The sequence below is a fragment of the Bombina bombina genome, chromosome 5, assembly GCF_027579735.1.
Source record: "Bombina bombina isolate aBomBom1 chromosome 5, aBomBom1.pri, whole genome shotgun sequence".
NCBI lineage: Eukaryota > Metazoa > Chordata > Amphibia > Anura > Bombinatoridae > Bombina > Bombina bombina.
In genome coordinates, this window is record NC_069503.1 from 876970684 (window position 1) to 876989169 (window position 18486).

The 18486-nt window shown below is 40.5% G+C and overlaps 1 protein-coding gene across 1 annotated transcript in view; it reads right to left on the reverse strand.

Annotated features, from left to right (window-relative positions):
* PRKDC (protein kinase, DNA-activated, catalytic subunit) overlaps positions 1-18486 on the reverse strand; it is a 2064551-nt gene that overhangs the window by 1333005 nt on the left and 713060 nt on the right.

Below are 18486 nucleotides of genomic sequence, written 5' to 3' on the forward strand. Positions count from 1 at the left end.
CCTATTACACAACCGAGGAAGGGATAGTATAAAAGTGCCTAGTGCAAGGGGAGAGGAATAATAGATAAGAGGAACAGAGCACAACACCAAGTACAATAAAGACTTATCAAGCACCATAGCGCCACGTGGGGACATGCTAAAAACTTACTAAGCAGTCATTAAATAAAAAGGACAGAATACATGAAAATGGACTGCTGAATAACAATATAACAGTGGGCCCAGAAAAGCACAGAACATACATTACTAGACAACAGAAAATCTGAGGCAAACACAGCCCCCTTACAAAGTGAAAACCGGCCCCCTCTAACAACTACACATATTGTACAATCAGGGCAGCAGTGCCCTTCATGCCACAATAACAGAAAGCACAAGTAGGCAGTGGATAATCACTCTAAAATATAAGCCTTGAAGCACGTCAAGATCACCACACCTGGTAATGCCAGCGAGAAAACAATCAAAGTCCCCGTGGAAAGCGCCCTACCTAAGGACGCGGATATAACAGAAATTGCACAGAAAACCACTCAACCAACTGACATACAAGCAAACGTTATAACCGGTCAGTCCAGTGAAATCCCCAAAGTTGATCTGCAACTACTAGCAACTAAAGATGACATCAAAACAGCTATGTCAGACATGTGCGACATGCTTAATGAAATAAAAAAAGACATAAAGAAAGTTGAACGCAAGGTTTCAACATTAGAAGAGGGTCACAATAACGCAACACAAGAAATCCAACACCTGTCTCAACTCTCATATAACCAAAAAAAAAAACATTCACAACTTCATGGAAAAGGTAGAGGATCTAGACAATAAGGAACGCAGAAACAACTTGTGATTAAGAGGTGTACCGGAAAGCATCCAGCCTACAGAAATCCCAGGATACCTACAAGATCTTTTTAGAACTGTAAAAGGTACCAAAACTTCACCAGACATTGTCATGGAACGTGCTCATAGAGCACTGAGAGCCAAACCCCCTGCAAAAGCCCCACCACGGAACATCATAGTGAAATTCCTTACACCTAGATTTAGAGATCTGCGTTAGCCGTCAAAAGCAGCGTTAAGGGGTCCTAACGCTGCTTTTTACCGCCCGCTGGTTTTTAGAGTCAGGCAGGAAAGGGTCTACCGATCACTTCCCTACCGCGATTCCAGGCTACCGCAGATTCCCTTACGCCAATTGCGTATCCTATCTTTTCAATGGGATCTGCCTAACGCTGGTATTTGGAGTCTTGGAAGAAGTGAGCGGTAGACCCTCTACCGACAAGACTCCTAACGACAAAAAAAGTCAGTAGTTAAGAGCTTTATGGGCTAACGCGTGAATATAAAGCTCTTAACTACTGTGCTCTAAAGTACACTAACACCAATAAACTACATATGTACCCCTAAACCGAGGCCCCCCCACATTGCCTCCACTCTAATAAAAAAATTTAACCCCTAATCTGCTGACCGGACACCGCTGCCACCTACATTATACCTATGAACCCCTAATCTGCTGCCCCTAACACCGCCGGCCCCTATATTATATTTATTAACCCCTAATCTGCCCCCCCAACGTCGCCGCTACCTAACTACACTTATTAACCCCTATCTGTCGACAGGACCTCGCCGCCACTATAATAAATGTATTAACCCCTAAACCGCTGCACTCCCGCCTCGCAAACACTATAATAAATAGTATTAACCCCTAATCTGCCCTAACAAATATAATTTAAATGAAACAAAATAATATTCCTAAAATTAACTAAATTATTCCTATTTAAAACTAAATACTTACCTATAAAATAAACCCTAATATAGCTACAATATAACTAATTATTACATTGTAGCTATTTTAGGATTTATATTTATTTTACAGGCAACTTTGTATTTATTTTAACTAGGTACAATAGCTATTAAATAGTTAATAACCATTTAATAGCTACCAAGTTAAAATAAGTACAAAATTACCTGTAAAATAAATTCTAACCTAAGTTACAATTAAAACACTACACTATCATTAAATTAATTAAATAAATTACCTACAATTACCTAAAATAAAATACAATAAAATAAACTATTCTATAATACAAAAACAAACAAACACTAAATTACAAAAAATAAAAAAGAATTACAAGCAGTTTAAACTAATTACACCTAATCTAAGCCCCCTAATAAAATAAAAAAGCCCCCCAAAATAAAAAAATCCCTACCCTATTCTAAAATACAAAAGTAACCAGCTCTTTTACCAGCCCTTAAAAGGGCTTTTTGCGGGGCATTGCCCCAAAGAAATCAGCTCTTTTGCCTGAAAATAAAAATACAATACCCGCCTCCCAACATTACAACCCACCACCCACATACCCCTACTCTAACCCACCCAAACCCCCCTTAAAAAAACCTATCACTAACCCCCTGAAGATCTCCCTACCTTGAGTCGTCTTCACCCAGCCAAGCCGAATTCTTCATCCAAGCGGAGCAAGAAGATGTCCTCCATCCGGTAGAAGTCTTGAGCCAAGCGGCAAAGAAGAGGTCCTCCATCCGGGCGAAGTCTTGATCCAAGCAGCAAAGAAGAGGTCTTTCATCCGGGTGATGTCTTCTTCCAAGCGGCATCTTCTATCTTCTTTCTTCCGGATCCATCTTCATCCCGCCGACGCGGAACATCCTCCTTCCCCGACGGACTAACGACGAATGAAGGTTCCTTTAAGGGACGTCATCCAAGATGGCGTCCCTTCAATTCCGATTGGCTGATAGAATTCTATCAGCCAATCGGAATTAAGGTAGAAAAAATCTGATTGGCTGATGCAATCAGCCAATCGTATTGAACTCGCATTCTATTGGCTGTTCCGGTTTTTTTAAGGGGGGTTTGGGTGGGTTAGAGTAGGGGTATGTGGGTGGTGGGTTGTAATGTTAGGGGGGTATTGTATTTTTATTTTCAGGCAAAAGAGCTGATTACTTTAGGACAATGCCCCGCAAAAAGACCTTTTAAGGGCTGGTAAAAGAGCTGGTTACTTTTGTATTTTAGAATAGGGTAGGGAATTTTTTTATTTTGGGGGGCTTTTTTATTTTATTAGGGAGCTTAGATTAGGTGTAATTAGTTTAAACTGCTTGTAATTCTTTTTTATTTTTTTGTAATTTAGTGTTTTTTTTGTATTATAGAATAGTTTATTTTATTGTATTTTATTTTAGGTAATTGTAGGTAATTTATTTAATTAATTTAATGATAGTGTAGTGTTAGGTTTAATTGTAACTTAGGTTAGGATTTATTTTACAGGTAATTTTGTACTTATTTTAACTAGGTAGCTATTAAATAGTTATTAACTATTTAATAGCTATTGTACCTAGTTAAAATAAATACAAAGTTGCCTGTAAAATAAATATAAATCCTAAAATAGCTACAATGTAATTATTAGTTATATTGTAGCTATATTAGGGTTTATTTAATAGTTAAGTATTTAGTTTTAAATAGGAATAATTTAGTTAATTTTAGGAATATTATTTAGTTTCATTTAAATTATATTTATGTTAGGGGGGGTGTTAGGGTTAGAGTTAGGTTTAGGGGTTAATAACTTTATTATAGTAGCGGTGACGGCGCGGGCGGGAGATTAGGGGTTAAAAATTGTAGGTAGGTGGCGGCGATGTTAAGGAGGGCAGATTAGGGGTTAATACTATTTATTATAGTGTTTGCGAGTGCGGCGGTTTGAGGGGTTAATACATTTATTATAGTGGCGGCGAGGTCCGGTTGGCAGATTAGGGGTTAATAAGTGTAGTTAGGTAGCGGCGACGTGGGGGGGGGGCAGATTAGGGGTTAATAAATATAATATAGGGGTCAGCGATGTTAGGGGCAGCAGATTAGGGGTTCATAGGGATAATGTAGGTTGCGGCGGTGTCTGAAGCGGCAGATTAGAGGTTAATAATAATATGCAGGGGGTGGCAGATTAGGGGTTAATAAGTGTAAGATTAGGGGTGTTTAGACTCGGGGTTCATGTTAGGGTGTTAGGTGTAGACTTAGAGAGTGTTTCCCCATAGGAAAGAGTGTTTCCCCATGCGTTAGGAGCTGAACGCTGCTTTTTTGCAGGTGTTAGGATTTTTTTCAGCCAGCTCAGCCCCATTGTTTCCTATAGGGATATCGTGCACGAGCACGTTTTTCCAGCTTACCGCTACCGTAAGCAATGCTGGTATTGAGGGTTGAAGTGGAGCTAAGTTAGGCTCAACGCACCCTTTTTTGAGCCTAACACAGCCCCTCAGACAACTCTAAATACCAGCGTTGTTGGAAGGGTGCGTTGGCAAAAAAATCAGTGTTAGCTACACGGGTTTTAACCAACAAAACTCTAAATCTAGCGGTTAATTTTTTGGACAAGAAAGAAATACTGAGAAATGCCACACTACAAAAGCGAAGAGACCTGCAATTCGTGACCACAGTGCTAAAAACACAGAAAACTCCGTACAGATGGGGGTTCCCTGTGAGCCTCACAGCTACAAAAGGAGATAAGTCTGCAACGTTTCGCAGTATAGATGACCTGCAGGCATTTTGTGAAGCATTGCAGATACAGATTCCACCACCTACAGACTTCCCACATCAAATGAGAGCTCAGATACCAGTGGGTCAAAACACAGAAGGACTCAGCTCTAACCCATCTTCTTAACTAATAACTTCTTCCTTATGAAGTGCTATCTAAAATGAAGAGCGTCAGAGAGGTCTGCACCAAGTAGCACCAAATGACTCTTACATACAGAGACCTATATACCTAACACAGGACAGACGAGTATAACATTTGCAATTGTTTGTATGCCAATTACTGTATTAGATAATGTACTGATGTGTCTTCTCCTGTTGCTCTGGTTCACACATGTATCTATATTCAGCTGCCACCACAAACCACATTTTTAAAAGCGCACAGGGCTAGAGCAAACGGAGAGGAAGGCCTTCTAAAACAACATATACCCCACTAGCAAGACATTGATGTATCTTAGTAGTTGTCCTGTGCAATATGGCGGCCTGCACATAGTCTAAATATAAATAGTTACTGCCAAACCCTATAAAGGGAGCCAGGAATGCGTACTCATAAATAAGCAAGCAACCTAAACCATCTAAATGCATGGAGGCAGCATAACATATCGCCCCTGTTAATTAATTAAATAATTATTAAGTGTCATGTTGCACCCTGTTACACACTTTGACCTCATATTTATATAGATGCCGCTCTGGGGGTAAGGACCATTACCCTCAGTAACTGTATTAGGTTTTACACCGTTTGGTACTTGTTTTTCTTATAGTTGATACAAATTGTTTATCTACTTGCTAGTATATACCTTAAGCAAGCACATTGTTATAAATCTTACATTGTTATTTACTGTTGTATGTTCTATTGACCCTTCCCCCCCTCTCCTCCCTAACTTACCAATCTTGTCATACCCATCAAAAAAAAAAAAAAAAAAAAAAAAATACACAAAAGCTTCTCACAAGACAGAACAGGGAACGACAAAAGTGGTCCATTCAGATCTCTTAACAGCACCAACGCATAGAGTACCCACACACATACCACCCAACCCGCAGAGCCAAGATGCATAAGACACCTTCGACGCACCCAAAAAACATCATCACAGTTAATGTCAAAGGGTTTAATATACCCCCAAAAAAGGTCAATAATATACTTACATAAGCAAAAAGGGGATATAATCCTACTCCAGGAGACGCATTTAAAAAAAGGAGCAGAACCAAAATGGCACCATCATATATATCCTACAGCTTACTTCTCATCCGGCCCCACCAAAAAGAGCGGAGTAGGTATACTTATTAGACGAAACATACCCTTAGAAATCACACACACAGAAAAAGATACAGATGGGAGCACACTCATATTGACAGGTCTACTCTATGGCCGGCCTATGCGCAAACTATCTGGGAAAATATTAGACAATGCTAAAGGCACATTGTTTGTTGGAGGAGACTTCAATGTCCCTCTTAACCCGGAAAGGGACACATCGGAGGGCACCACATGCATATCAAAAAGGACACACAACCAAATTCAATCCCTAGTCCTACATGATGCATGGCGTGCTCTCCACCCTACCATCCGGGACTTCACATTTTACTCTCATCCACACAAAATATACTCCTGGATCGATTATATACTGACAGACTCAATAGGCCTCGCACTTCTCAAACGTATATCAATCCAATCCGCAACATGGTCGGATCATGCCCCGGACTCCTGCCAAATCAACTGGCCTGATAGCCAAGTTACTCCATATATATGGAGGCTGGAGGACAATTTATTGGACCACCCTCTCATTCAGTCTGACATAGAAAAAACTTTATTAGAGTACTTCCACATTAACACTACATCAGACACGACATGGACAAACATATGGGAAGCACATAAATGCGTCCTGAGAGGAGAGTTACTAAAACATAAGGCGAATCTTATCAAACAGCATAGACTCAAGTATGACTCCGTACTCCAGAAACTTCAACATCTAAAACACTCCCATGAACAAGACTCAAAGAATGCTGAGCTCAGCACTCGTCTTACACAAACAAGGTCGGAACTTAACACGTTCCTACAGCAGGAACAGCAAAAACGGGCCCTAAAACTGCAGCAAATCTACTATGACCAAGGGAACAAGGCATGGAATCTACTTGCTAGATCACTAAAGCATAAACACCTCAAGACACACATTCACTACCTAAAAACCAGAACGGGCCAGACTAAGCATGATAGCACCTCCCTTATAGGGGAATTCCGTTCCTATTATGCTTCCCTCTATGACATATCCCCAGACATTGACAGCGCTAATAAAATGGACAGTAAAAGAAATGCCATATCAAATTATTTAGCCAAGATAAACCTACCCAAGTTAGATGATAACCAATCAGAAAAACTAGACTCCCCAATAATAATGTTGAGGAAATAAAAGCGGTTATTAAATCTTTACCCACAGGAAAGAGCCCAGGCCCAGATGGGTTAAGCACCAAATACTACAAAAAATGTATCCATATCCTCGCCCCAAAATTGGCATGTCTGTTTGACTCCCTGGAAAACTCGAGTGGTTTCCCAACATCAATGCTCAAAGCACATATTACTGTGCTGCCAAAGCCCGGCAAGACCCCAAACATTCCTGAAAATTTTAGGCCAATATCCCTCCTAAACACAGACATTAAGATCTTCGTCAGAATCCTTGCAAATAGACTGACCCCTCTTCTCCCACAACTGATAGCACCCAACCAAGTGGGCTTTATCCCGGGCAGGGAGGCGAGGGACAACACCCTTAAAATCTTACAATTAATCACCCTAGCGCATAATACCCAACAAGGCTTGGCTCTCATCTCGACAGATGCCGAAAAAGCCATCGACAGGGTGGACTGTGATTTTCTCAAGGCCACCTTGTGGGGTATGAACATAGGCAATAATTTAATAGAAAAAAATCTTCTCACTTTATACTGACCCGACTGCCAAAGTTAAAGCCAATTAGGTCCTCTCAGAGCCCTTTAAAATTAAAAATGGCACAAGACAGGGCTGCCGCCTCTCACCAATAGTGTTTGCTTTATCAATAGAAGTGCTGGCATGCAAAGTTAGATCAAATTGAGACATTAAAGGCATATCCACTAAAGAGGCTGAATACAAGCTGGCGATGTATGCCGATGACATACTGCTTACATTAACGGATATTGATAAATCCCTGCCGGTTCTATTAAAAACTTTGATGAATATGGTAGGCTATCAAACTTCCACCTGAACCTGTCCAAATCTGAGTTACTCAACATAAATGCGCCGGCACAAGTCCTAAACAAATTAAGATTTACTTGCCAAATCAAAATCCAACAAACACAAATAAAATACCTAGCTATCCTAATAACTCGCAACCCCCATGGACTTAGTTGTGGTGAATTATCGCTTCCTGCTAATAGAAATAACTAATGACCTATCAGGTTGGAAGAACAAAACTCTGTCCTGGATAGGAAGGATACATGTTATAAAAATTAACATTCTCCCCTGCATACCCACATACTGTACGTCTTACAGACACTACCCATTACCCTAACCAAAGACTACCTCACACAATTGCAAGGCAACATAGAAAAAATTGTATGGAATGGGATTAAACCAAGAGTTCCTAGAAAAACAGAATTTATGTTTACCTGATAAATTACTTTCTCCAACGGTGTGTCCGGTCCACGGCGTCATCCTTACTTGTGGGATATTCTCTTCCCCAACAGGAAATGGCAAAGAGCCCAGCAAAGCTGGTCACATGATCCCTCCTAGGCTCCGCCTTCCCCAGTCATTCGACCGACGTAAAGGAGGAATATTTGCATAGGAGAAATCATATGATACCTTGGTGACTGTAGTTAAAGAAAATAAATCATCAGACCTGATTAAAAAAACCAGGGCGGGCCGTGGACCGGACACACCGTTGGAGAAAGTAATTTATCAGGTAAACATAAATTCTGTTTTCTCCAACATAGGTGTGTCCGGTCCACGGCGTCATCCTTACTTGTGGGAACCAATACCAAAGCTTTAGGACACGGATGATGGGAGGGAGCAAATCAGGTCACCTAGATGGAAGGCACCACGGTTTGCAAAACCTTTCTCCCAAAAATAGCCCCAGAAGAAGCAAAAGTATCAAATTTGTAAAATTTGGTAAAAGTGTGCAGTGAAGACCAAGTCGCTGCCTTACATATCTGATCAACAGAAGCCTCGTTCTTAAAGGCCCATGTGGAAGCCACGGCCCTAGTGGAATGAGCTGTGATTCTTTCAGGAGGCTGCCGTCCGGTAGTCTCATAAGCCAATCTGATGATGCTTTTAAGCCAAAAAGATAGAGAGGTAGAAGTTGCTTTTTGACCTCTCCTTTTACCAGAATAAACAACAAACAAGGAAGATGTTTGTCTGAAATCCTTTGTAGCATCTAAATAGAATTTTAGAGCACGGACAACGTCCAAATTGTGTAACAAACGTTCCTTCTATGAAACTGGATTCGGACACAAAGAAGGTACAACTATCTCCTGGTTAATATTTTTGTTGGAAACAACCTTCGGAAGAAAACCAGGCTCAGTACGTAAAAACCACCTTATCTGCATGGACCAGATAGGGCGGAGAACACTGCAGAGCAGATAACTCAGAAACTCTTCTAGCAGAAGAAATGGCAACCTAAAACAAAACTTTCCAAGATAATAACTTAATATCTATGGAATGTAAGGGTTCAAACGGAACCCCTTGAAGAACTGAAAGAACTAGATTAAGACTCCAGGGAAGAGTCAAAGGTCTGTAAACAGGCTTGATTCTAACCAGAGCCTGAACAAACGCTTAAACGTCTGGCACAGCTGCCAGCCTTTTGTGAAGTGAAACAGATAAAGCAGAGATCTGTCCCTTCAGAGAACTCGCAGAAAATCCTTTCTCCAAACCTTCTTGTAAAAAGGAAAGAATCTTAGGAATTTTTATCTTGTTCCATGGGAATCCTTTAGATTCACACCAACAGATATATTTTTTCCATATATTATGGTAAATTTTTCTAGTTACAGGCTTTCTAGCCTGAATAAGAGTATCTATTACAGAATCTGAAAACCCACGCTTTGATAAAATCAAGCGTTCAAACTCCAAGCAGTCAGTTGGAGGAAAACCAGATTCGGATGTTCGAATGGACCCTGAATAAGAAGGTCCTGTCTCAAAGGTAGCTTCCATGGTGGAGCCGATGACACATTCACCAGGTCTGCATACCAAGTCCTGCGTGGCCACACAGGAACTATCAAGGTCACCGAAGCCCTCTCCAGATTGATCCTGGCTACCAGCCTGGGAATGAGAGGAAACGGTGGGAATACATAAGCTAGGTTGAAGATCCAAGGTGCTACTATTGTATCCAATAGAGTCGCCTTGGGATCCCTGGATTTGGACTCGTAACAAGGGACCATGAAGTTCTGACGAGAGGCCATCAGAACCAAGTCTGGAATGCCCCATAATTGAGTTATTTGGGCAAAGATTTCCAGATGGAGTTCCCACTCCCCCGGATGCTCCTCCATCGCCAGGGAACTCCTTGTTACCCCCTGATGGTTGATATATGTAACAGTCGTCATGATGACTGATTGAAACCTTATGAATTTGGCCTTTGCTAGTCGAGGCCAAGCCTTGAGAGCATTGAATATCGCTCTCAGTTCCATTATGTTTATCGGGAGAAGAGAGTCTTCCCGAAACCATAGACCCTGAGTTTTCAGGGGTTCTTAGCTCCTCACACATGCATCTGCATGCCATGCTTTCCAAAAACAACTGCGCATTAAAGGCGCAAAAATGAGGCTCTGTCTATGACTAGAAAAGGCCCCCAGTGAAAAAGGTGTCCAATACAGTGCCTGCCGTTTTTATTAAAACAATCCCCAAGATTTAACAACTATTAAAAGTAATAATCTGCCAAATATACTTAGTAAAGTAATCGTTTTAGCCCAGAAAAATGTCTACCAGTTTTTTAAGCCCTAATGAAGCCCTTTATTCTTTTACTTAAACTAAGAAAATGGCTTACCGGTTCCCATAGGGAAAATGACAGCTTCCAGCATTACCGAGTCTTGTTAGAAATGTGTCATACCTCAAGCAGCAAAAGTCTGCTCACTGTTTCCCCCAACTGAAGTTAATTCCTCTCAACAGTCCTGTGTGGAAACAGCCATCGATTTTAGTAACGGTTGCTAAAATCATTTTCCTCTTACAAACAGAAATCTTCATCTCTTTCCTGTTTCAGAGTAAATAGTACATACCAGCACTATTTTAAAATAACAAACTCTTGATTGAAGAATAAAAACTACATTTAAACACCAAAAAACTCTAAGCCATCTCCGTGGAGATGTTGCCTGTACAACGGCAAAGAGAATGACTGGGGAAGGCGGAGCCTAGGAGGGATCATGTGACCAGCTTTGCTGGGCTCTTTGCCATTTCCTGTTGGGGAAGAGAATATCCCACAAGTAAGGATGACGCCGTGGACCGGACACACCTATGTTGGAGAAATCCCTATACCTGTCAAGAGAGAGGGGAGGACTGGGGCTTCCGGACATAAGACAGTATAGATTAGCAACATTGTTACAACGGATAATAGATTGGAGTCACAACCCAAACTCCAAACAATGGATCCGGCTAGAAAGGGAAATACTGCAGATAGACAGTGTGGGATGGCTGGCCTGGCTACAAGCAAGGCACAGACCAAACATCATTCGGGATTTCCCGTTGCTGAATGAGTTATTTCAGCAGTGGGATGCATTAACAAATACCAGCACACACATCACAACAAGGCCTGCTCCCTTAACCCAGCTCATCGCAAATCCAGACTTCCCCTTTGTGCCTCAGACCAAAACAGATCAGACGAGCCCTCCACAACTGAGAGAACATATAATCAAAAGCATAATCTCGGAGGGAAAAGTGCTTCCACAATCAGATTTGTCGAATAAAATAGGTGACAGCCCACTAACATGGTTCCTTCACGCACAGCTAACCCACTATCTAAACACACATAAACTGAAGCAGAGCATGACGCGACAGCTGACTACTTTTGAAGCTTTGTGCACATTGACACATTACCCCCGAGACACCATTTCATCACTATATAAGATCCTTCTGACCCCCGCCACAGAACAGCTCCCATCCTATTGCTATAAATGGCATAAGGAATTAGGTACAGATACTGTGTATAAAGACTGGCTAAGGGTATTCCGAAACCATAAAAAAGCATCGGTGTCAACCAAGGTTCAGGAAAACATAATTTATGTAAGAACTTACCTGATAAATTCATTTCTTTCATATTAGCAAGAGTCCATGAGCTAGTGACGTATGGGATATACATTCCTACCAGGAGGGGCAAAGTTTCCCAAACCTTAAAATGCCTATAAATACACCCCTCACCACACCCACAATTCAGTTTAACGAATAGCCAAGAAGTGGGGTGATAAGAAAAAAGTGCGAAAGCATATAAAATAAGGAAATGGAATAATTGTGCTTTATACAAAAAAATCATAACCACCACAAAAAAAGGGCGGGCCTCATGGACTCTTGCTAATATGAAAGAAATGAATTTATCAGGTAAGTTCTTACATAAATTATGTTTTCTTTCATGTAATTAGCAAGAGTCCATGAGCTAGTGACGTATGGGATAATGACTACCCAAGATGTGGATCTTTCCACACAAGAGTCACTAGAGAGGGAGGGATAAAATAAAGACAGCCAATTCCTGCTGAAAATAATCCACACCCAAAATAAAGTTTAATGAAAAACATAAGCAGAAGATTCAAACTGAAACCGCTGCCTGAAGTACTTTTCTACCAAAAACTGCTTCAGAAGAAGAAAATACAACAAAATGGTAGAATTTGGTAAAAGTATGCAAAGAGGACCAAGTTGCCGCTTTGCAAATCTGATCAACCGAAGCTTCATTCCTAAACGCCCAGGAAGTAGAAACTGACCTAGTAGAATGAGCTGTAATCCTATGAGGCGGAGTCTTACCCGACTCAACATAGGCAAGATGAATTAAAGATTTCAACCAAGATGCCAAAGAAATGGCAGAAGTTTTCTGGCCTTTCTAAAACCGGAAAAGATAACAAATAAACTAGAAGTCTTTCGGAAAGACTTAGTAGCTTCAACATAATATTTCAAAGCTCTAATAACATCCAAAGAATGCAACGATTTCTCCTTAGAATTCTTAGGATTAAGACATAATGAAGGAACCACAATGTCTCTACTAATGTTGTTGGAATTCACAACTTAGGTAAAAATTCAAAAGAAGTTCGCAACACCGCCTTATCCTGATGAAAAATCAGAAAAGGAGACTCACAAGAAAGAGCAGATAATTCAGAAACTCTTCTGGCAGAAGAGATGGCCAAAAGGAACAAAACTTTCCAAGAAAGTAATTTAATACCCAATGAATGCATAGGTTCAAATGGAGGAGCTTGAAGAGCCCCCAGAACCAAATTCAAACTCCAAGGAGGAGAAATTGACTTAATGACAGGCTTTATACGAACCAAAGCTTGTACAAAACAATGAATATCAGGAAGAATAGCAATCTTTCTGTGAAAAAGAACAGAAAGAGCAGAGATTTGACCTTTCAAGGAACTTGCGGACAAACCCTTATCTAAACCATCCTGAAGAAACTGTAATATTCTCGGTATTCTAAAAGAATGCCAAGAAAAATGATGAGAAAGACACCAAGAAATATAAGTCTTCCAGACTCTATAATATATCTCTCTGGATACAGATTTACGAGCCTGTAACATAGTATTAATCACAGAGTCAGAGAAACCTCTTTGACCAAGAATCAAGCGTTCAATCTCCATACCTTTAAATTTAAGGATTTCAGATCCTGATGGAAAAAAGGACCTTGAGACAAAAGGTCTGGTCTTAACGGAAGAGTCCACGGTTGACAAGAGGCCATCCGGACAAGATCCGCATACCAAAACCTGTGAGGCCATGCCGGAGCTACCAGCAGAACAAACGAGCATTCCTTCAGAATCTTGGAGATTACTCTTGGAAGAAGAACTAGAGGCGGAAAGATATAGGCAGGATGATACTTCCAAGGAAGTGATAATGCATCCACTGCCTCCGCCTGAGGATCCCGGGATCTGGACAGATACCTGGGAAGTTTCTTGCTTAGATGAGAAGCCATCAGATCTATTTCTGGAAGTTCCCACATTTGAACAATCTGAAGAAATACCTCTGGGTGAAGAGACCATTCGCCCGGATGCAACGTTTGGCGACTGAGATAATCCGCTTTCCAATTGTCCATACCTGGGATATGAACCGCAGAGATTAGACAGGAGCTGGATTCCGCCCAAACCAAAATTCGAGATACTTCTTTCATAGCCAGAGGACTGTGAGTCCCTCCTTGATGATTGATGTATGCCACAGTTGTGACATTGTCTATCTGAAAACAAATGAACAACTCTCTCTTCAGAAGAGGCCAAGACTGAAGAGCTCTGAAAATTGCACGGAGTTCCAAAATATTGATCGGAAATCTCACCTCCTGAGATTCCCAAACCCCTTGTGCCGTCAGATACCCCCACACAGCTCCCCAACCTGTAAGACTTGCATCTGTTGAGATTATAGTCCAGGTCGGAAGAACAAAGAAGCCCCCTGAACTAAACGATGGTGATCTGTCCACCATGTCAGAGAGTGTTGTAAAATCGGTTTAAAGATATTAATTGAGATATCTTTGAGTAATCCCTGCACCATTGGTTCAGCATACAGAGCTGAAGAGGTCGCATGTGAAAACGAGCAAAGGAGATCGCATCTGATGCGGCAGTCCTAAGACCCAACATTTCCGTGCATAAGGCTACCAAAGGGAATGATTGTGACTGAAGGTTTTGACAAGCTGATATCAATGTTAAACTTCTCTTGTCTGACAAGGACAGAGTCATAGACACTGAATTTATCTAGAAACCTAAAAAGGTTACCCTTGTCTGAGGAATCAATGAACTGAATGATAAATTGATCCTCCAACCATGAACTTGAAGAAACAACACAAGTCGATTCGTATGAGATTCTTCGAAAATGAGAAGACTGAGCAAGTACCAAGATATCGTCCAAATAAGGAAATACCAAAACCCTATTCTCTGATTACAGAAAGAAGGGCACCGAGAACCTTTGAAAAAAATTCTTGGAACTGAGGCTAGGCCAAACGGTAGAGCCACAAAACTGGTAATGCTTGTCTAAAAAGAGAATCTCAGACACTAAAAGTGATCTGGATGAATCGGAATATGCAGATACACATCCTGTAAATCTATTGTAGACATATAATGCCCTTGCTAAACAAAAGGCAGGATAGTCCTACAGTAACCATCTTGAATGTTGGTATCCTAACATAACGATTCAATAATGATAGATCCGGAACTGGTCTGAAGGAATTGACCTTCTTTGGTACAATGAAGAGATAAAATAAAACCCCAGCCCCTGTTCCAGAACTGGAACTGGCATAAATACTCCAGCCAACTCTAGATCTGAAACACATTTCAGAAATGCTGAGCCTTTGCTGTGTTAACTGGGACACGGGAAAGAAAAGAATCTCTTAGCAGGAGGCCTTAACTTGAAGCCAATTCTGTACCTTTCTGAAACAATGTTTCTGAAACCAGAGATTAAGAATGGAATTGATCCAAATTTCTTTGAAGAAAACGTAATCTGCCCCATACCAGCTGAGCTGGAATAAGGGCCGCACCTTCATAGGTACTTAGGAGCTGGCTATAGGTTTCTATAAGGCTTGGATATATTCCAAACTGGAAATAGTTTCCAAACTGATACCGCTCCTGAGGATGAAGGATCAGGCTTTTGTTCCTTGTGAGGAAAGGAACGAAAAATGATTATTTACCCTGGAAAGAAAGGGAAAGCAAAGTTGACTTAGAAGACATGTCAGCATTCCAAGTTTAATCCATAAAGCTTTTCTAGCTAAAATAGCTAGAGACATATACCTGACATCAACTCTAATGATATCAAAAGATGGTATCACTAATAAAATTATTAGCATGTTATAGAATAATAATAATGCTATAAAATTATGATCTGTTACTTGTTGCACTAAAGCTTCTAACCAAAACGTTGAAGCTGCAGCAACATCCACTAAAAATATAGCAGGTCTAAGAAGATTACCTGAACATAAGTAAGCTTTTCTTAGAAAGGATTCAATTTTCCTATCTAAAGGATCCTTAAATGAAGTACTATCTGCCGTAGGAATAGTAGTACATTAGCAGGAGTAGAGACAGCCCCATAACCTTAGGGATTTTTGTCCCAAAAAACTCTAATCTGTCAGATGGCACAGGATATAATTTGCTTAAACGTCTAGAAGGAGTAAATAAATTACCCAAATTATTCCATTCCCTGGAAATTACTTCAGAAATAGCATCAGGGAGATAAAACACTTCTGGAATAACTACAGGAGATTTAAAAACCTTATTTAAACGTTTACATTTAGTATCAAGAGGACCAGAATCCTCTATTTCTAATGCAAATAACACTTCTTTAAGTAAAGAACGAATAAATTCCATCTTGAACAAATACAAAGATTTATCAGCATCAACCTCTGAGACAGAAACCTCTGAACCAGAAGAACCATTATCAGTATCAGAATGATGATGTTCATTTAAAAATTCATCTGAAAAAAGAGAAGTTTTAAAAGACTTTTATGTATACTAGAAGGAGAAATAACAGACATAGCCTTCTTAATGGATTTAAAAAATAAAATCTCTTATGTTATCAGGAACACTCTGAAAATTAGATGTTGACGGAACAGCAACAGGTAATGTAACAGTACTAAAGGAAATTTTATCTGCATTAATAAGTTTGACATGACATGCAATACAAATAACAGCTGGAGAAACAGATACCAAAAGTTTATAGCAGATACACTTAGCTTGGTAGCTCCAGCACTGTGCAGTGATTTTCCTGAAGTATCTTCTGACTCAGTTGCAACGTGGAACATCTTGCAATATGTAAAAGAAAAAAACAACATAAAAAGCAAAATTGATCAAATTCCTTAAATGACAGTTTCAGGAATGGGAAAAAATGCCAAAGAACAAGCTTCTAGCAACCAGAAGCAATAAAAAATGAGACTTAAATAATGTGGAGACAAAAGTGACGCCACATCCGGAACGCCGACATTTTTGGCGCAAAATAACGTCAAAGAATGACGCAACTTCCGGCGACACGTATGACGCCGGAAACGGAAATAGAATTTTTGCGCCAAAAAAGTCTGCGCCAAGAATGACGCAATAAAATGAAGCATTTTCAGCCCCCGCGAGCCTAACAGCCCACAGGGAAAAAGTCAAATTTTAAGGTAAAAAATGTTAAATTAAAATGCATTATCCCAAATATGAAACTGACTGTCTGAAAAATAAGGAAAGTTGAACATTCTGAGTCAAGGCAAATAAATGTTTGAATACATATATTTAGAACTTTATAAACAAAGTGCCCAACCATAGCTAGGAGTGTCACAGAAAATAAGACTTACTTACCCCAGGACACTCATCTACATATAGCAGATAGCCAAACCAGTACTGAAACGAGAATCAGCAGAGGTAATGGTATATATAAGAGTATATCGTCGATCTGAAAAGGGAGGTAAGAGATGAATCTCTACGACCGATAACAGAGAACCTATGAAATAGACCCCTTAGAAGGAGATCACTGCATTCAAATAGGCAATACTCTCCTCACATCCCTCTGACATTCACTGCACGCTGAGAGGAAAACCGGGCTCCAACTTGCTGCGGAGCGCATATCAACGTAGAATCTAGCACAAACTTACTTCACCACCTCCATCGGAGGCAAAGTTTGTAAAACTGAATTGTGGGTGTGGTGAGGGGTGTATTTATAGGCATTTTAAGGTTTGGGAAACTTTGCCCCTCCTGGTAGGAATGTATATCCCATACGTCACTAGCTCATGGACTCTTGCTAATTACATGAAAGAAACTAATTTTAAATTCATGTCGCGATGGTACCTCACTCCTGTGAGAAGCCAGAAGATATACAAACATGCCGGCAACCGCTGCTGGAGGGGTTGTGGGGAGGTAGCTGATATGTTCCATGTGTGGTGGGGCTGTGAAAAGCTGGAGACCTTCTGGGGGGATGTCATTACATGTATCAACAAAACACTAGGCACAAAACTATCCAGGGATCCGGGCCTACTATTGTTCCATAACCTCCCGAACCTTAAAGATGAAATAAAACAAACACTACTCTTCATTATGCTTAACAGCGCCAAAACACTGATACCTCAAAAATGGAAATCCACAGAGGTGCCGGACATCTTGATGTGGAAACAGCAGGTAGAAAACCTGCTTATATTGGAAAGATACCAGTTTCTCAAACTGGGCAAACTAGATATACAGGAGTACATGACAATGCGATGGAACGCACACAAAAACAAATGACAAATAGCTGGACAAACTCAACCAGCAGCCCACTCACATAGCGAAGCATGACCCATGGGCATTGAGTAAGATCTAAAGCATTCAATGACAGATACATCACAATTACACACACTACACAGGTAGACCACTGGAAACCCACACTTCACAGAAGCCTTACCGTATAACCCCCCTTCCTCCCCCCCACCGCTAATACTGTTTCGCTAGACATTTAAGTACTACAGGATGTAAAATTAAAAATGGTATTAGGGTTGTATTTGCCGATAAGTTGGTTTTCTCCGGACCCGTGACACTATGCATTACTATACCAACTCTGTACATAGAAATTGAATGTTTGACTTATCACACATCTATGCCTCACATGCCCACTTATGACATGTTTTATGGTCCAAAAGTGGCCAATGCAGCTTCCACTGGGTATGGGCGGCGGCAACACCCAGCTCCACCAAGAGTTACAAACTGAGCAAGACTTGGCGAAACACATCTCCCAAATGCCATTGTACTAAATGCTTAATTTCTTAATGTGGAAATTTTGGAGGCTCATATTGTAACCAGAGCCAAGTTTGTAAGTTTGATTATATTATAATAAAGCTCTTTATAACAAAAAAAACCCAAAGAAAACCACACTCATACTTCACACCAACTTT